The following is a 19,508-nucleotide window of genomic DNA, read 5'->3' as shown; positions in this document are numbered from 1 at the left end:
TTTTTCCAGCTCCTGCTCGGATGCCAACTTCCTGTTGTTGCTTATGCACTCACTCTCCTTGAAGCAGTGCTGTGTGAGAATCAGCTTCCAGAAGCTAGGCCACATCCCTCCCATCCATTGCTTCTGTGGACAGCAATGGAGCATAGAGCACATAAGGAAAAGCAATGATTGCTTAGAGTTTCCTTAGGTTCTATGTTTTCAGATATGAAAACTTAAAGTAGCTGTTCTCTCTCTCTCTGTGTGTGTGTGTGTGTGTGTGTGTGTGTGTGTGTGTGTGTGTGTGTTCCTGAAAGCAACTCCTCACAAACAACAATCATTTTCTGGATCAAGACAAGAGAGTGGTAAATTACTTCTCTAGAGGACAAACCACCTTGCAGGAAGTAGAGATCAGAAAGGCCTGTGGCTCAGTGAGTTCTTCACTAACATAAAGAAAAAGATAATGTGGTGCAGAGGACATCAGCATCAGGCACTTCACTGTGGCTGCTCACATCTAAGGAGGCTGCCGCAGTTAACTACTACCAGTCTGCATGGAAGAGGCTCTTGTACCACATTGTCTAAGAACTCAAAAACTAAAACTAAAACTAATGTAATTTTTATCTAGACCACAAATAATTATACAGTTGGTCTATATATATATATATACTAAATACAGACAATTTAATGTTATGAAATTATAAAAAACTCTGAATTTTATTTAAAAAATTCAATCACATTTCTCAAGAGTGTCATTTGGATTCACTCAATTCCAGGTATTTCTGTTTATGAGCACCTATAAGATTTTTATTAAATAAAGCTCTAAGATAACCCAGGGAGTCGTTATCTCATGCATCTATGTTTTATGACAACAGATGAAACCCCAAAGAGTCTAGATTGATTTTTACATAACCTAAGTCACATGAGAGTAAAAACTAAACATTTTTTTTGTTGTTTTTTTTTTGTTGTTTCTATTTGGTTGATTTCAGCCCTGAGTTTGATTATTTCCTGCCATCTACGCCTCTTGGGTGTATTTGCTTTTTTTTTGTTCTGGAGCTTTCAGGTTTGCTGTCAAGCTGCTAGTGCATGCTCTTTCCAGTTTCTTTTTGGAGGCACTCAGAGCTCTGAGTTTTCCTCTTAGTACTGCTTTCATTGTGTCCCATAAGTTTTGGTATGATGGGCCTTAATTTTCATTAAATTCTAAAAAGTCTTTAATCTCTTTCTTTATTTCTTCCTTGACCAAGTTATCATTGTCCAGTTTTTACGTGTATGTGGGCTTTCCATTGTTTTTGCTGTTATTGAAGACCAGCCTTAGTCCATGGTGATCTGATAGGATGCATGGCATTTCAATCTTCTTGTATCTGTTGAGGCCTATTTTGTGACTTAAGGAGCTGAAGGGGTTTGCAACCCCATAGGAAGAACAACAATATTGACCAACCAAAGCAACCAGGGTCTAAATCACCAGCCAAGGTCATGGAGGGACTCATGGCTCCAGCTACATATGTAGCAGAGGATGGTCTTGTTAGGCATCAATGAGAGAAGAGGCCCTTAGTCCCATGAAGGTTCAGTTCCCCAGTGTAGAGGAATTTGAGGGCAGGGAGGTGGGAGTGGGTGGGTGGATGGGGTTACACCCTCATAGAAGCAGGAAGAGGGTTAATGGGTTATGGAGTTCAGGGGATGGGAATCAGAAAAGAAGATAACATTCAAAATGTAAATAAAATATCCAATAAAATAAATAAATAAATCTGGGCTTAGCAAAAACAGTAAAGTTTGAAAACCACCACTAAAATGGACAATAGAAGGAGTCAGCGAAATTGCTAGTTTGTCTTCTCTGAGTGTTCGGCAGCCAGAGGAAAGACAATGAGATAACAACAGCAGATTAACTGGCCATAAGGTTTTGCTCCACAGCCTAAAACATACTGCAGCATCTCAGCTGCCATCTTGAAAATGCAAGGCATCATGGATGGATGTGGATGAGCCAGGGACTAAACTGGAAATATAGTTTAAATTAATACCCTGCTAGTTAGTGATGGGTAAGCAATTCTTTATCTTAAAGGTCACATTCTTATTAAAATTACATAACAAAGGGGTATAACAAAAGTTTGAAATCCTACCTGAATAGTAGGGCAAATCTACTAAGGTGGCTAAGAGGTGGCCCTCCTGTAAAATATCTCTATTAGTTAACACTAAGAGCCACTGTTTCTGTAAACTGCTACTGCTATGTTCTGCTCTTGGCTTCCTAGACAACATAGCATTTTCATTCCAACTCAGCTAGTCCATCTCTGATTTGTCCTATGCAACATGTTCTCCCAGTTACTGTCACATACCAGATGTCAATGTTATGTGACTTTAGTGAGGAACAATGCAAAAAAAATTGAAATATTGTTTGTGTGTATACACACACACACACACACACACACACACACACACACACACACACACACATACATCCCAAGTAATAGCCTTAGTATGTCTGTAAGACTGCCCCCTCGTCCTTCTTATTTCCTAAAGGAATTCTCTTTCCTACAGAGGAATCAGGTTTTTTAGATTTATTATTCCAAAAGCCATAATTCAAACAGAAGACGGAAGCCTCTAAGGGGGAAAAAATCTAGATTTCTTTGCCTTCCCTTATATTTAATCAACTGTAGTATTTTAAAAATTCTACTCTAATTCAGTACAGAAATTCTTGTCACTCCATCTATCTACTCTATTATTTATGATTTCTTGTATTTTCGTACTTCCAATTTTTCCTTGTCCTACCTAGGAGCTCCAAATCTAGTAACTGTAAATAGACTTGATGAGACCCAGAGCTCTGTGACTTCTTGTCCTGCTATCACACACCCCCATCTGCTTTCTTCCTCTCCTATAGAATGTATGACCTGTGTTACTTATTCAGGCACAAATGGACTTCCAAGTACAGCTAGTCTCCACACAGGATCATGAACTATTTGAAGATAGGACAGTGTTGTCTGTTAATTTATATTTTATCCTATTCTAGTTCCACACAATTACTTCATAAATAATTAATAGCCTGATTATCGAAGGACCACCTCACCAAGATACACTACATGTCTATTATGCAACCCCAAATGTTTTAGACAATCAGGGGATTCCTGGAAGGAAATTTTAACTATTCAGTGATGACAGAGGTCACGCAAAACAGTGAAAATCAAATTTATACTGACTAAGAAAGCAATAATTTATAGTTAGGGAATACCTGGATGAATGACACAAATAATTAATTCTAAAGTAAATTCTTGCTGTGAATACATTACTGACAATTGCTCCATGAGGGGCATGGAATCCATAAAAGACTTCAGTATGAATCAGCCATAACATTTAGAAACAATTGTGTTTTTAAAACATCATATTAATTACTTGCCAGTGTCTTCTAAGAAAAAGGCAAGCTAAAATGCAAAAGAGATGAAAATAAGCTAAATATTAGGATTTTGATTAGCAACAGTATTTGAAAAATATGAATGATTGCCAATCAAAATTTTCTTAATAAAAACAACTATAGCTGCTGCTCTTTTAAAGAGAATGAAGGCAACATATAATAAAAGTGCTTTGGATTATCAAAGGCACTGCCACGGACTCCAGTGAAAGCAACACATGTGGGGTTTCTCACCAGGAGCAGAAAATAATGAGACCAGTATTTAAAAAAGCATTAGCCATAAGGTTGGTAATTTTAAGAAAAATATTTTTCATGTTCTTGTTTTTTGCCCAGAAGGCATATAAGAACTTGATATCAGCAAATTTATTTCTTGCATAGGGAAAAAAAAAAACAGTATTTCTTGCCTGAAGAAATTTGGAATTTGTTCTCAGGCCACATTAACACGTCAATCATGGTATGTTTGCCTCCTTCCAAGGCTTTTGCTGGTCAGTGTGGATTATGGTCACCACAGCTTCTTTCCTCCAGGATTACCACTTTATATCCCATCGCGCTGCCTCTTGCTGCTTCCTGCACGCCTCCCAGCGAGCGGCTTCTCATGGACTGCTCTTCCCCCTGACTGATGTCCAGACACCACTGATAGCATTAAAGGCAAGACCACTTCTGATTTCCCTTAGTAGAAGAAGGTGGCTTCACACCATACAGTTCTGTATAAAAGTTAAATTTGGCACAAAAGTGCAGTCCTCAAAATATACAATGATAAGAAATTTTGCTGGTATAGTGGAGGATGAAAAAAATCTATCAAACCAAATGGCAACATCTTACTGCTTGTCCTTTAGAAAACTTGAAAATATATGAATATATATCAAAATTTTCACTTTACTAAGGAATATAACTTAATCTAACCCATTTTCTAAAACTGCAACATCATACAAATGTGATAATTATGGATAAAAGGCATGATATTTGATTGATTCAGAGGTGCATATAAATTCTTCACAAATGGATTATCCTTATATTAATAAAAGTTTCATAAGCAAAGCCAATAATGAACACTGGCTGAGTTACTGTAAAATGAATCTACTAAGATTCCACTATGAAAATATGCTAAAAGATTTTATAATGTAAAATTATTAATCTATAACTAATAATTCTTTCAAGAAAATTAAAGTAGGTGATACAAGAAGTATGTTCTTGCATATTAAGAAGTGGCCAAATGGTTAAGTGAAAATACCAACCGATCACTTACGAGAAATAAGAAAAAATATCAAAAATTCAAACAATAGATTTTATATTCCAATTGCCACATTTTGATGAAAGACCTCCTACTTCAGTGCTAATTCCCAAGGGCTCTACTTGATAGACTAGTTTCATCCAAACAGAATAAAAAGAAGCAGGGGAAGTGGACATCATGAAGTCTGTACATTCTCAAGAAACCAAGAAGCAGCTCGATGTTTCCTGTCCACATTCAAAGGCTGCTTCAACTGACCATCACATAATCAATGCATCATGAGCCTGTCAATGTGCACATTTTCAGTGTTCATGGAAGTGTTGCTATTTCCCCATCTTTACTAAGACTCAAAGTAATACCATTTACAACAGATAAATGAAAAAGATTACAAAAGGCAGAGTTCCAGTACCTGACCTGTAGGTTAAAGCCTCCATCAACCTGCACTGGTTTGGACTTCTTGCTCATCAAGCATCATGGACATGGAAGCCAGCAATGCTGCCTTCACACAGAGAAAAATGATCTCTAAGGACATAACACGTGACTACCCAAGAAAGCATCTGAGGGCCTACTGTGTTGAAATTATAGCACAAGTTAATTCAGTAGTACTAATACACAAGAAGTTATAGCTGAGAAAACATTTGTCAGCAAGATATGACTAGATTACTTTACTCGCAAGATGCAAATTAGACATTCTTAACAATTTTATTATGTGCTATTACAAAGTTATGGCAATTTCCACTTCAAAAAAAAGTCTTAACCAACACAGCAGAAGAATTAACTTTCTACTAAGTGTAAGTTCTAACACTTCTCATTGGTTGTAAAGCTTATTTAAATCAACTTAGCATATAAAATTGGGAAAATAATGATATTGGAAGTATGTCTGTTTCCTCAATTTCAATTAATGCATTAGGATTTAAATGCTAATGTCCAGACAATGGATGAATTTTTCGTTCTTGAGTGTTTGTGTAAGACAGTAGAAATATCAGTGTGGCTCCCTAGACTTAGCAGTCACTCTGCACACAGAAATAGTTCTTATGGAGCTAGAAATACAGTGTATAGAAAGAAGAGAGTCACACATAGCCCAATGTCACCATGAACAGTGGACAAAATTTAAAGTATCATCTACAATGAGAATTTTACAAGGACCACCAACAAAGTAGAATTAATATAATGGTATATTTTACTCCAAATAGTCAAAACATAATAGTTGTCTAAATGTGTTTGTCAGCTTTAATGAATTTCCTTTTTATGTTTTAAAATGTTAGGATAAATTTTAATGAAAATTAGTTTTGATACCAACAAAAATATTCTCTTGGCATTGTAAGTACCACATCATAGATTCAAAGTTAGAACTGTAAATAAGAGATGTTACTTTATAGTCAGCTTAGGTTTGTATTAAAGTTAATTCACATTTCTAGTAAAATGCAACTGTCTAACAAGATCTAAAAAATACTATATTTTTCTATAAGATAATAATCAGGGGAGTTGCCCCTTTCTAGCAGCCCTTTTAGACTCTGAAATAAGTTCTCCATTTTAATTCCCTTGAGACACTGCCTGACTATTCCAAGTGTTACTTAATATGTGCCTCCTGTAGGCATATCTAACTTCACACTAACTCATCTCCTGCTCCATCTCTACCTTCTCTTTGCTATTAATTTATTCTAAATCATTTTTAGTATTAATCACAGATTTGTGACCATAATATTTATGCAGAGGAAAGTTTATTTTGGCTTTTGCTTGTAAAGGTTTCAAACCAAAACCTTTTTTGGCTCCTTTTTATGTAATGGTGTTAAACTGTGACAAAAATGTGAAGTATAGAAAAAATATTCATCTCATGAGTATTAGGCCTTGTCTCCTAAAGTTTCTATGAATTTCAGAAAGCTCCATCATGAGAACCATAGCTTTAATTCATGGATATTTGAGAGACATTCAATATCCAAAGTATATTGTGTCAAGTTTTAAGTAAGTAGAAATCATTAGTCTCTAAATTTCTATTCTGGTTTAATACTAATAAAACTAATAAAGTTTTAGCTGTGCACTTGTCTATAGGTAGAAACTATCATTTTGTGTATAGCTTTCCTTGCAGCTACATAATTTTAGGAAGACTGGGCTGCTGATTCAGATTCAAGTATGTCTAGTGTGGCATACTCTCTAGGGGTTGTTGAACTCAAGCTGGGTAGAGAGCCAAGAGCCTGTTGTGATATATTATAAACATGAATGAATCGAAAGTAGTAGTAACTAGTAATTAGAACTAATGCATAATACAACAATGAGAAAGACATCTAAAAGTAAGATACTAACTTCCATTTCTTTTTTTTTATTAGATATTTTCTTTATATGCATTTCAAATGCTATCCTGAAAGTTCCCTATACCCTCCCTCCGCCCTGCTCCCCTACCCACCCACTCCCACTTCTTGGCACTAGCATTTCCCTGTATTGGGGCATATAAAGTTTGGAATACCAAGGGGCCTCTCTTCCCAGTGATGGCTGACTAGGACATCTTCTGCTACATATGCAGCTAGAGATAGGAGCTCTGGGGGAACTGGTTCGTTCATATTGTTGTTCCACCTATAGGGTTGCAGACCCCTTCAGCTCCTTGGGTGCTTTCTCTAGCTTCTCCACTGGGGGCCCTGTGTTCCATTTCTTTTTTTTTTTTTTCCATTTTTTTAATTGGGTATTTATTTCAATTACATTTCCAATGCTATCCCAAAAGTCCCCCACACACTCCTCCACTCATTCCCCTACCCACCCACTCCCACTTCTTGGCCCTGGCATTCCCCTGTACTGAGCCATATAAAGTTTGCACAACCAATGGGCCTCTCTTTCCACTGATGGCCGACTAGGCCATCTTCAGATTCATATGCAGCTAGAGACACGATCTCCAGGGGGGTTATTGGTTAGTTCATATTGTTGTTCCACCTATAGGATTGCAGATCCCTTCAGCTCCTTGAGTACTTTCCCTAGCTCCTCCATTGGGAGCCCTGTGATCCATCCATTAGCTGACTGTGAGCATCCACTTATGTGTTTGCCAGGCCCCAGCATAGTCTCACAAGAGACAGCCATATCTGGGTCCTTTTAGCAAAATCTTGCTAGTGTATGCAATGGTGTCAGCGTTTGGAAGCTGATTATTGGATGGATCCCCGGATATGGCAGTTTCTAGATGGTCCATCCTTTTGTCTCAGCTCCAAACTTTGTCTCTGTAACTCCTTCCATGGGTGTTTTGTTCCCAATTCTAAGAAGGGGCAAAGTGTCCACACTTTGGTCTTCATTCTTCTTGAGTTTCATGCATTTAGCAAATTGTATAATGCTACCTTCTGCTCAGACTTCTATATTATATAAAGCCAAATGTTCTATCTTGTTCCACCCAGTTATTTATTCTCTGTGAAGGCAAGACAATACAAGCAAACTTATCTAAAAGATAAGACTAAAACACACTAATTGCTTGCAGTTGATTTGGAACCCCAAATGAGGTTTCTGGGCTATTGTCTTTGGACAGGATTGTCTGATCAAGATTATTAGACAATGTGTTTGTTTGTTTGTTTGTTTGTTCATTCCTATTTCAAGTTTCACTTAAGCTTCTTGTTCTCTATCAAGAACTTCAAGAACTTACTAAGAAATTAATTCACTGTTTTTCTTTTGCCATCATGAACTACCTGATTCCTCTTCCATACACACACACACACATACACACACATATGTGTGTGTATGTGTGTGTGTGTATATACATATACATATACACATACACATACACATATACATATACATATACATATACATATACATATACATATACATATACATATACATACATACATACATACATACACACACACATATATATATATATATATAGGTTTCTCAAGACAGGGTTTCTCTGTATAGTCTTGGCTGTCCTGGAACTCACTCTGTAGACCAGGCTGGCCTCAAACTCAGAAATTTGCCTGCCTCTGTGTCCCAAGTACTAGGATTAAAGGCATGCATAACCACTGCCAGGCCCTCTTCCATATTTTAATGCACGTTACTAAATGTGACCTTTTTCTGATTGGTTGATAACTTCAATCACTATTAGAATATATAGTTTTCACCTCGTTTTCACTATTTTACTCTGGGCCATTTTTATCATATTGAAAATTTAAAAGAGTCACATCTTATTACACAGTGTTTTACAGACCAAATGTAAAGACGCCACCTCACACACATGAGTAGGAAAATGGCAAGAGCTGTCGAGCACACTGAGAATGTTCATGTGACAGTGGATCATGTTTGGTGCTGGTGTGTTAGTTATTAACCAGCTCCAAGAAAGCAATGCATGCATTTTTGTTGCTGTTGACATAAGTTTAAAATTTTAAGAAAGAAATATGTATTAGTTTTAAATTAGCACAATTAAGACAAATAGCAATTAATCTGATGTAAACACAGAAATGAACTTTATAAACTCTTGTACAGAATAAGATAAAAAATGACCAAGAAAAAGCAAGCTCACAAAAAAAGGAACTTTTGGAGGCAATATTTAATAAACATACATTGCATTTTAGTACTTACAAAGGGAGCAAAACGGGGCAATATGAATGGATTCAACAGCAGGACTTATTTACAACTACAAAATCATTCCTAAATATTCTTGTTACCTGTTATGTTATAGAGACAAAAAAAAAATCAGGTGACTACTTTTTCCATATAACTACTCCTACAAGAAGGTAAGTTTTTACCTATTTAGAAGTACAGTAAAATAAAAAGCCAATATACCACCTCTGGTTTTCTTTAGCTATTATTTCAGTGTAATTGAAAATAATGAGTCAAATACTTCTCTGAATTAAGTTTGCTAACATGCAATAAGTGTAAGAAAAAGGAAAAATGAAGTAACCAGAAGGTTAGATGTCATTAAAACTCTGCATATTTTTATCAAAATTACAAGTTTTTAAGTAAAAACACATTATTTCACACAGCATTACAGTGAATTAAATTAGCAGTTAATTTACACTTTAAAGATATCTACTAATAAGATGATCAAAGATTTTCATCACTCATATTTCTCTCTCTTCAAATAAGAGCTTTAATTTAAAATATGAACAGACAAGCATTTGAAGGCACTTGGCCTTAATTCCTCAACTATTTGCTAATCCACGAGGCTTTGAAAACATCCCACAGTCTACATATATTCTCCATTAGCTTTGCTTGCTATGAAATAATTGCTCCATTATAACTATTATAACAGACTACCTCCACTAAAGTAATCCATAAGATGCGCCTTTTAGAAGTTTCATTAGAAGCATGTCCTTAACAATTAAGCCAGATATTAAGAATGGAGACCAACAGTGTAAGATGCGACTATAAATAGACCCTTTTTAAAGCTGTCCGTAAACTCTCAGTTAATTAACTATTGTCTCTCTAGTGGATCAAAAAACAAGTTCTCAATCTATATTTTATTCATGGCTGTATACCTAACCAAAATGTCTTGATCAGAGTAAACTTTATAGATGTTGATTAAATGAACACACCATGAGTAATCGCGATTAAAAGTCAAATGGTAGACACACATGGTATACACACAGTCTATACACATACCTTAGTGCCTAATTCATTGATGTAGATTCAGGGGCAGATGTACACATCCTATGATTTACCAAAACTGAATGGAATTGACCAGGAATGTACATATTCCAGATGTAACTGATAACGTATTTGGCTGATAGAGACAAACTAAGAAGAGTTGTGTTTTCCTTTTGTGTGAAGTCAGCAGGGGAGGCTGTTGAAAGCTGTGTCATGAAAATGCAGTCTGTGTGAAGGTCAGTAAGCAGCAACAACTAACCAAAGGGAGGAAGAGGATGCCACTAAGTGAATAGACCTACAATACAACCCCAGTATTGGGAGAGAGTCATAGACAGAGGAGTAGAAAAACAAGAGAGAGAAACAGGGACAGAGACGAAAAGATGGTGCTGCCTTTCTGCCCTTGCATGTCCCTAAAAATTCCATACAGCTAGACCATACCTGAGACTTTATACCTGAAGTTTAACTAAAGAGTTATGTTCAGAACATTCATATAACATTACAAGATGTGCAAGCATGCAAATTTGCTCTGCCTGAGATGATTCAGCAAAGTGTCATCACAAACATCAATCACCCTGGCCATGGAGCACACAGAACACTAACTCATGAACTGAAGACGTGTCTCTGGTTGTCAGTGACTGACAGACATACAAGCAGCCACATATGTGGTACTGCTCATGCTGAACCTGGGGCACATGGCATCTCTGCCACATTATCACCGTAGCCATCTCCCCCGATGTTCTCATTACCCGGAGTCCTCCATCTGGTTCCCAGTTTGCCTCTCTGGCTAACTGCCCATCTGCTTTCAGTCCATAGCAGAATTATCACTCTTCTCATGGCCCATGTTGCAGCAATGTACGTATTTAAATTGTTCATCTTTTTTTTTTTTTTTTTGCTTCCTGTGGATTTCTTATTTCCTACCCCCTAGACCATTCTTCCTTTCTTCCTCCATCAGACTTACACAAATCAGAGAGAAAGGAAATACTAGAGATGGGAAAGAAGATGGGGTAAGGGATTTCAGCTGGTAATGAAATAGACTTGAAAAGTATTTTTTACATAGCATGTAAGATTTAATTAAGAGCAAAACCCTATGGAAGTCATTAACAATTTTTAATGACTCACGCATAGTGATTGGACTTGAAGAAGTCAGAGGCATTATAATATTAAACCAGTGTCTTAAATCTGTATGCTCAAGTCTCGGGTATACCTGAATTTATTTCCAATACAGAGTTAAATAAGGTTTGGGTTTTATACAACGGTATTTACTTTTTTACTATTAAACCTCAGATCGCCTTATTTAGCCTGCAATGGCTATTAGCTAGCTGGGTGCAACTCTGAGAAAGAAGTGTACCAAGCTCATTGGGACAAATGTAGGAGGAGATGTGGACATGTATCACAATATAAAAGCAGAGTGGGCAAACTTATTCCTGCTTTTTTCAGAATGTAACTTAGTTTTATATAACAGTCCATTTACATTCCTCCCCAAAAGAACTCAGCATCTCAGAGGATACCTGTTGATGCTTGAAGTTTATGTTCTTATCAAGGAGTCTCTTCCTCCTTGTCTAATGAACTAAAATACCACCCATTATACTACACAAAAGTATCATCACCTGTCCATCTAAGCCTGCACTCCTTAAATTTCAATGCCCACACAAGTCACTTGGGTTTTTCTTATGATAGAGAGTCAGACATGGTGGGTTCAGAGTAGCATCCATGTTTCCATATTCATAGGTGATGCCCTTGTTATTGGATTGTGAGTAGCTCTTTGAACATGAAGGACCATAGCCATATATCAGTATCAAAATTAGGCAGGTTAACATTAACCAAATTTCAGACAGTCATTACCACTTAGGTATAGAATAGGACTCCACATCTCACTTAATACTTATTTTTAAAGCATTTATTGATCACCTGGTGAATATGAAGCTCTAAGAGATTAACATACAATATAACTGGCCTCCATTGTTAAAGTAGTCATTATGACTACATATTGAGCAATCATCAAATATTGGCAAATGTAAGAAAGCTTTGGACTGTTTATTATACATGCAAATCTATGGTCTTCTTCCATTGATATATCTTACTTTTGTTACAATGGAGGCCCATGATTCTGTATGCCAATTCTGCCTAATTCCCTCTAAAGACTATCACACTGGTGGAATAGTCTGATAGCTATAAAACTGCAGTAGGCTGCAATAATATCAGTGCAATTACATCAGTGTAGTATGGTGCTCAGAGGAATAGACTGTATCAAGGACAGAGTCACAGAGGATGGGTGTATATAGCCATATAAGAGATCAGTCATAAGCAGCAAGGTCCCACAAAACTGGGAAGAATCAAAGCCAGAACGTAATAGTGTTACAGGTTAGAGGAGTCAGACCTGTGGTAGAGACCAGCACAGAAAATACTCTGGGAAACGTTGCTGAGGCCATGTGCAGAAGACCTATGACTTTGGATTTGATCTACTGAGCTCTTGGGAAATAATCAAAAGGGACAAAAGAGTTATCGGAGTGCCTTAATTAGGCTGCAAAGAACAGAACATTCCCAAAGCTTGCCTCTTTCAAAGACTATCTTATTTAAAATATCTTCCAAACTTCATACCAGGGAGCATGAGTAAGGTCTTCCCATATGTTTTGTACAGAAGTTTGGTTGCAAAACAAAGTAGTCTGGGTTACAATTTATGATTTAATTAATCAAGTGCCAGAAATACTCAATTTCATAGTCAGCAGCAGCAAAAAGAAAAACAGCATCTGCTTTCAAAAGAGTTGAATATGCTGAAATGGCTTAAAAAGCAGATTTTAAAATTTTACAACCAAAATTCTTGTCTGGTGAAATCTACAGAAAAAAGAACACACCCACTTTAAAAAATAAAATTTTTAAATTAATTTACAAAGAAGTCTGATGTTAAAATTTGTCAGTGTTACAGAAAATTAAAGGTTATTTGGATTAAGCACAAAGTTCTTATTAGAGACACTTATTAAAATATTAAAACTATTAGGTGGTAACTACTAATCTATTTTAATTATTTTATTATCTCAGAACACTTCTTCACTCTTGATCTCTGAATGTAGAGATTTCTAAGAACACTTCTTTCAAAACCCACAACTTAATTCAAACAGCTTCACAGCAACTACTAATGATGAAGTGAAATACTTCATCACTCTTGGGGATGTCTTGTTGGTAAGCCTTCTCAATGTGAGTCTTTGCAATAGTCCTGCAATTTTGTTTTTAAAGGGCAATTTGTCATCTTTCATTGCACAGGATATCTCTAATTGTAACATGGAAGCCATTCAGCCATTAAATGCAATATCATTGCTGTTGCATAGCTTCAAATGAAAATTATAACGAATAACTATAGTGATTGTCAAGCTGGAGAATGAATGGAGACTTCACAAGCAAGGTGATTAGCTAGCACAGTCTGAGGAGTTACTAGGAGTTCACTCAAGGTCCTCTGTGTGTTTGTCAATTGATGAAAGAATTCAGTTAGCAAGGTTTTTCTTTCTGATGATTTGATAGTACTGAGATGAATAGATATAAGCGTTGAGGGTTCAGAAATAATCTGGAGTTCTTATGTGCATCTCAGAGAATATTTGTTTTTTATAAAATAATTTTCTTAATGCAGAAGGAGAACTAATAATATTCCCTAAAGAATGGCAGCGATGACACATCACTCATGCTATTTCTGTCAGGGCAGTTTGCTGACAAATGACAGAAACCCTTCCTAAACAAGTCTACTTCCCCCGTATCCTTTCTTTTCCACTACCTATGATGGGTGGGTGTGTGTGTGTGTGTGTGTGTGTGTGTGTGTGTGTGTGTGTATTGAAAAAATATGACAAAATGATTCTTTGCTTCCAGCCAGCTTCCCAGCTGTAAACTTTAGACCTCTTCCAGTCATGCATTCATCTATACTAGAGAGGTCAAATCTGTAAAACAAAATCTACTATAACAGGGAGTCCGGAAGTTCCCATGTAAAATCCATGTAAAATGAACATGGCCTTGCAGACCTAGAGAATTAGTGAGAGGAGAAAGAAAGATGAGGAATATTGAAACAGAATAAGAAGAGATGATAGTTTCCCCAGTGAGTTGGTGAGCTCAATGCTAATGATTGAGCATGGCATGATTTGGGTCTTGAGTTGCTAATAACCAGCTTTTTGTTCTCTGAAAACCCTGCTGTAAATAAGAGTAGGAGGAACTGAGTTAACTTCAAAGTAATGGACCAAAATCACAGGTATCTATGACTTTGTGGAGTTTAACAGATAATGGAGGGGGTGCAGCTTTAAAAGTCAAATACAAATATGCATAAGCATGTGTGTTGGGGGCAGGGTATTTCTTGTATCTGTACATAGAGAGGGTCTATAAACAATGCCAGGCCATCAGTGACGGACATGAACAGCACTAAGACCTTTACAAAAGCTAGCAAAATAAAATAAAATAAATAAATAAATAAAAGAATATTGACTTCCCAGACAAAGAGCTAATTCCAGGGATACATGGAGAAAATACAAGACAATCTTCAAACAACACTAATGCATTAGTAACAAACAAAATGTGTTGTTACACATAGAGAATATTCTACCTTTAAACTAAGCAATGGAATAGCAATAAACAATTATTCTGGCAAAGAGACCATGTGAATGAGTCTTAATGACAGGAGCTAAGTGAAATAAGCTAATGCAAATATTGCATGATACCAATTATGTGAGGTATCTAGAATGGTCAGAGTAACAGAGCCAAAATAAATAAATTAGATAGAATGGGTAATTATTGTGTGTTTAGACACTCGGAACCTGTTAGAGAAAACAGAAAGGGTCCTGAAATAGATGGTGGAGATGGGTGCTTAACAACGTGCATGAACATAGATGAACTGAACACTCAAAATTATAAATTCTACAAGATAGCATTTTACTATAAAATATTAGTAAAAGTATGTAGGCAGTGGAAAATACTGCACTGACTTCAAAAACCAGTTTGGCTTTATCATACTAGCAAAGATAGCACATATCTCAGTAAATACTGCAGCCTGCTTCCTCTTACTCTTGTATGTGTGCTGCTTGCTTATGTGCTTGAACAAAATGTAAGAAATTCAAATGTAAGAAATTGAAAAATTATATATAATCCAAATTCCTTTTGAAAGAAAAATAAACCTGAGATCACTAAGTCTTATTATAGACCGATTAGAACAATGAAAGTAATAAACCTTACTTATGTACATGCATGTGGATGAAATTAAAAACAATTGTCCTAGCTTTACCTTCCTTTACTGTGATAAAATACCTTGACAAAAGCAACTTAAGAAGGAACGCTTTATTCAGCTCATAGTTTCAGGTTACTGTCATTGCTGCCAAGAAGTCAAGGAAGCAAGAACTGACACCAGTTAGTCATCTCACATCTATATTTAAGAGCAAAGAGAATACATTAATTCACACATGCTGGAACTCAGCTCACTTTCTCAACTCTTATACATTGCAAAAGCCTAAGCCTAGGGGATGGTGCTGCCTACAGTGGGCATATCCTCCCATATTAAATAATGTAATTAAATAGGGGATGGTGCTGCCTACAGTGGGCATATCCTCCCATATTAAATAATGTAATTAAATAGGGGATGGTGCTGCCTACAGTGGGCATATCCTCCCATGTTAAATAATGTAATTAAAATAATCACCCACAAGCATTCTCAAGGCCCTGCTTTCCACGATCTCCTAGATTATGTCAAGTTAACAATGTAATCATCACAATCATACATTAAAACAAAAGTGAGGTCTAGCAGTGGTGGTACATGACTCTTATCCCACTACTTGGGAGGCAGTGGCAAGTAGATCTTTAAGTTTGAGGCCAGCCTGGTCTATAGACTAAGTTCCAGGCCAGTCAGGGCTACACAGAGAATCTCTGTATCAAACAAACAAAAAACAAAGAAACTTCAGAGAATGCATACAGTAATAGAGCATGCAGAGTCCTAAACTATCTAAACTATAGGATGTGACAACATATTTTGGAGACTATGCACATAAATGACAGAAGACTGGTAGTACTGTAAAAATACATACTAGAAATTAACAACATATAATGCTACTTTTTAACCTGAATAGCAAACTCATATACCTCTTTTTTTAATTCCATCATTGTATAGATCAATCACATCAAATGGCTTTCCTATATGTGGATCATTCAGCACATAAACATGCCACAGATACTTTTAAGTGAATACTGTCTTCTTTGTCCATATCAATAAAAGTTCTTTGAGGCCCCACAACAAGCTCTTCCTTTAGACAGTTATGAATGACATAAAATATAAGCCTTCTGTTTTTTCATGGCTGTTTCACTTTTCCCATGCCAGTAATCTTAATCTGCACACTCTCTGGTCCAAATCATGAAGGAGGTTGTATTCCATCCTTGAAGATTCACTGGAGCTGAAGCGTTAGTGCCTTAAAAGAAGAAAAATGCAGAAATTGCTCCTGCATCTAATTTCTAGGCTATTTGCCTATAATTGTAGTGAATGTCGGAAAGCCTAACAGGTCCCTGGTAATAGTAAACTAAGACTAAATATTAAAGGCATATGAAAATAATTATACCAGAAGTTTCAAATCATCTTTAAATAATTAAGCTGTAAATAATTTTATTAATACTAATTTTAAAGAACATAATTTTACTAATTAACGTATAAATACTATATAAGTATCATAGCTTATTTATTGCTCAGCAAGAAACTGTCATAGAATGGAGACCAAGGAGCATTGAGTTTTTTGCTGGCCACATATGTTCAGATCTGGTCTGTGTTACCCAAGTTGCAAGTGCTATGAGCTCAGACTCTGGAGTCAGATTGCTTCAGCTCAGGCCCAGTTCTCTTTCTAACCATCAGAATCTGGGAGTTAGTTAACCCCTTTCACCTCTATTTTCTCACCTGTAAAATGGAAACAGCACTTGTCTTAATGAGTTTTAGAAGAACAGATGAGAAGATACAAGGAATATTCTGAGAATGACATCAGCACATACATCCTTGACTTTATTTTCACATAACTAAGATAATTGCAGTTTCACATACAGTTATAACGTATAATAGAGAGATCACATATATCCATTACATGCATATAATTTTAGTAACTTAGATATTAGTAGTATCAACCTTATTAGCAAAATTTCACAACCCTTCATATGAAGCTCAACATATAATTTACATATACACAATACACTAATGAACAGGCAATGAAAACCCATCTAGAGTCCTCTGTAAAGCTCTCAATCATTTTACAAAAGTTCTTTGTAGGGAAAAATCAAGCATTATTAGATTTTGAAAATATGAAGAAAAGAGTATAATCAAAGGCATGAAGGTGTTTGGATCATTATTAGCAAATAGTTGCACAAGCCAAGTTATCAGACCACAAATATATTAATATTACTTTACTCGCAGTCGCAAAGAAATCCGAGGAACCAGTCACAGTAGATCAAGTAAACTGGGAAAACCTCCTACCACACTCAAGATGTTAAGTTAAAAAGCATAGAGAAATAATTCTCCTTATTCTAGAAATACATAAAGAGGACTTATAATAGCTGCAGAGAAACTCCTCTAATTTAGAAGCTTTGTCCTTTTCATCATCAAATTTTCTGCAAAGTCTCTTTTTAACATCCTTTAGTGTAATGTTTCACCAGATTGTATCTCATATAACTTCTTTTACATTTGGCTCAAGAGTATTTACTATGACAGTGGGAGAAGACAAGATAGACAGACAGATAGCTAGAACTGTATATAGAGAAATAGATACACACACATAGAGAGACTGATCATGTGAGTGTGTGTGTGCGTGTGTGTGTGTATTCATGTGCTTCTCTATATAACTATATCTATGTCACCTTAAGCCGCATCTGTTAATCAACTAGAAACATAGAATCAATTTTTATTATTTTAAGTTCTTCATCTGCAAGGACTTAAACCAAACATCTTTCCAGTAGAGCAGTTTCTTTCCAAATATATCTTATCCTAACCAACCTTTTAAGGTTACCTTAGGAAATGAAGGGGGTCTGCAGGGAAGAGTGGAGAGAGGGGAAACCGTAATCAGGACCTACTACTTTAGAAAGCAAGCTATTTTCAGTAAAAGAGAAAAAACAAGATGGAAAAAAGACCTCGATTACATTCTAGTAGAATTGTCCTGATGTTATGCATGTGCTCAGACTCATCCCCGTGTGTATATAGTGTATGTGTGCAAGTATGTGTGTGCATACTCATCTGCATGTGCATATACTATTTGAAAGTGTACATATGCGCAGGTGCACTTATCTCTACAATATCCACGGAGCCCAAAAGTTAATGATGGGATGTCTTTCTCTTTTATTCTCTACCTTAGTTCTTTGAAACCAAACCTGTTAACAGCGCACGGGGCTCACAGGTTTTTGTTGTATTGAGGGCCAGTGAGGTGTCCTGATCCTCCCAGCACTGAGGTTACCGGCATGCACCACCACAGCTTAATTTTTTATTTGGGTACTAGGGATCTGAACTAAGGTCCTGATGCTAGAACACCAAGTGTTTATTTTATTTTATTTTACAAAATAAGCTATCTCTGTAGCCCCTAAAGTATTGGCAATAAAAAGTACAAATAAATAGATCATTTTGAAAATCAAAACTATAGATAATTTTAACTTTTTAATATTCTTTGAATAGGCCTGTTTTTAACTTTTTCAAGTTGAATAATATAACTTCTTTAGACTGTTCTATTTTTTTTAAGTTGGGACTTTTTAAAAATGCATTTTCTATTATCCTTCAATCACTTAAAAACTTTAAATTCTTTAATGTTAATAATCCTATAGTTATTAATCCTGAGGCAAATATAAAATTATGAGCCTGCAAAAGTAATGTGACCCTGGGAGTAATGTTTGAGCCTATAATTCTCTGAATATTCCAATCTGGAAATTGTTATAATACAAATGGCATTAATGATACTAAGACACGTTGTAGTTGAATTGGAGATGATTAGGACATAGCCTATGAAGTCATAGAAACATACATATAATATGTAGACATAACACGTAGTAACTGAATACCTCAACTATTGGATACTACCACAGAGAAGTACACTGCCTCACCACACTAAGCAAACAGCGCACCTCCAACAGTAGTGAGCCTCAGACAGAACCATACAGAGCTTCAGACTAAGAAAATACACACGTATGAGCTCTAAAGGACATAAGGTTGGTTCATGTGTGACATGAGAAAATGTCAATAGAAAGCACACATGTGGGTCATGGACACATGCAAAGTTCACAGGAGTTAAAACTGAACTTATATCCTCCCCTTTGCTCATGTTTTTCTTTCATAAAATACATTTATAGTAAAATATTTTACTGGGTTCACACATGTTATAACACCAGCCCTAAATG

General features: G+C 36.1%; 1 protein-coding gene and 1 long non-coding RNA gene across 5 annotated transcripts in view; one reads left to right on the top strand and one right to left on the bottom strand.

Moving 5' to 3' along the window:
• Nucleotides 1-19,508, bottom strand: part of Pard3b (par-3 family cell polarity regulator beta) — a 1,003,618-nt gene that overhangs the window by 834,938 nt on the left and 149,172 nt on the right. The gene's annotated exons all lie outside the window — the stretch shown is intronic.
• Pard3bos1 overlaps nt 1-19,508 on the top strand; it is a 93,267-nt gene that overhangs the window by 57,874 nt on the left and 15,885 nt on the right. The gene's annotated exons all lie outside the window — the stretch shown is intronic.

This window comes from Mus musculus, chromosome 1, assembly GCF_000001635.26.
Source record: "Mus musculus strain C57BL/6J chromosome 1, GRCm38.p6 C57BL/6J".
In the NCBI taxonomy this organism is placed as follows: Eukaryota; Metazoa; Chordata; class Mammalia; order Rodentia; family Muridae; genus Mus; species Mus musculus.
Note: the sequence above shows the minus strand (reverse complement) of the source record. Positions and strands in the feature narration are given on the sequence as shown.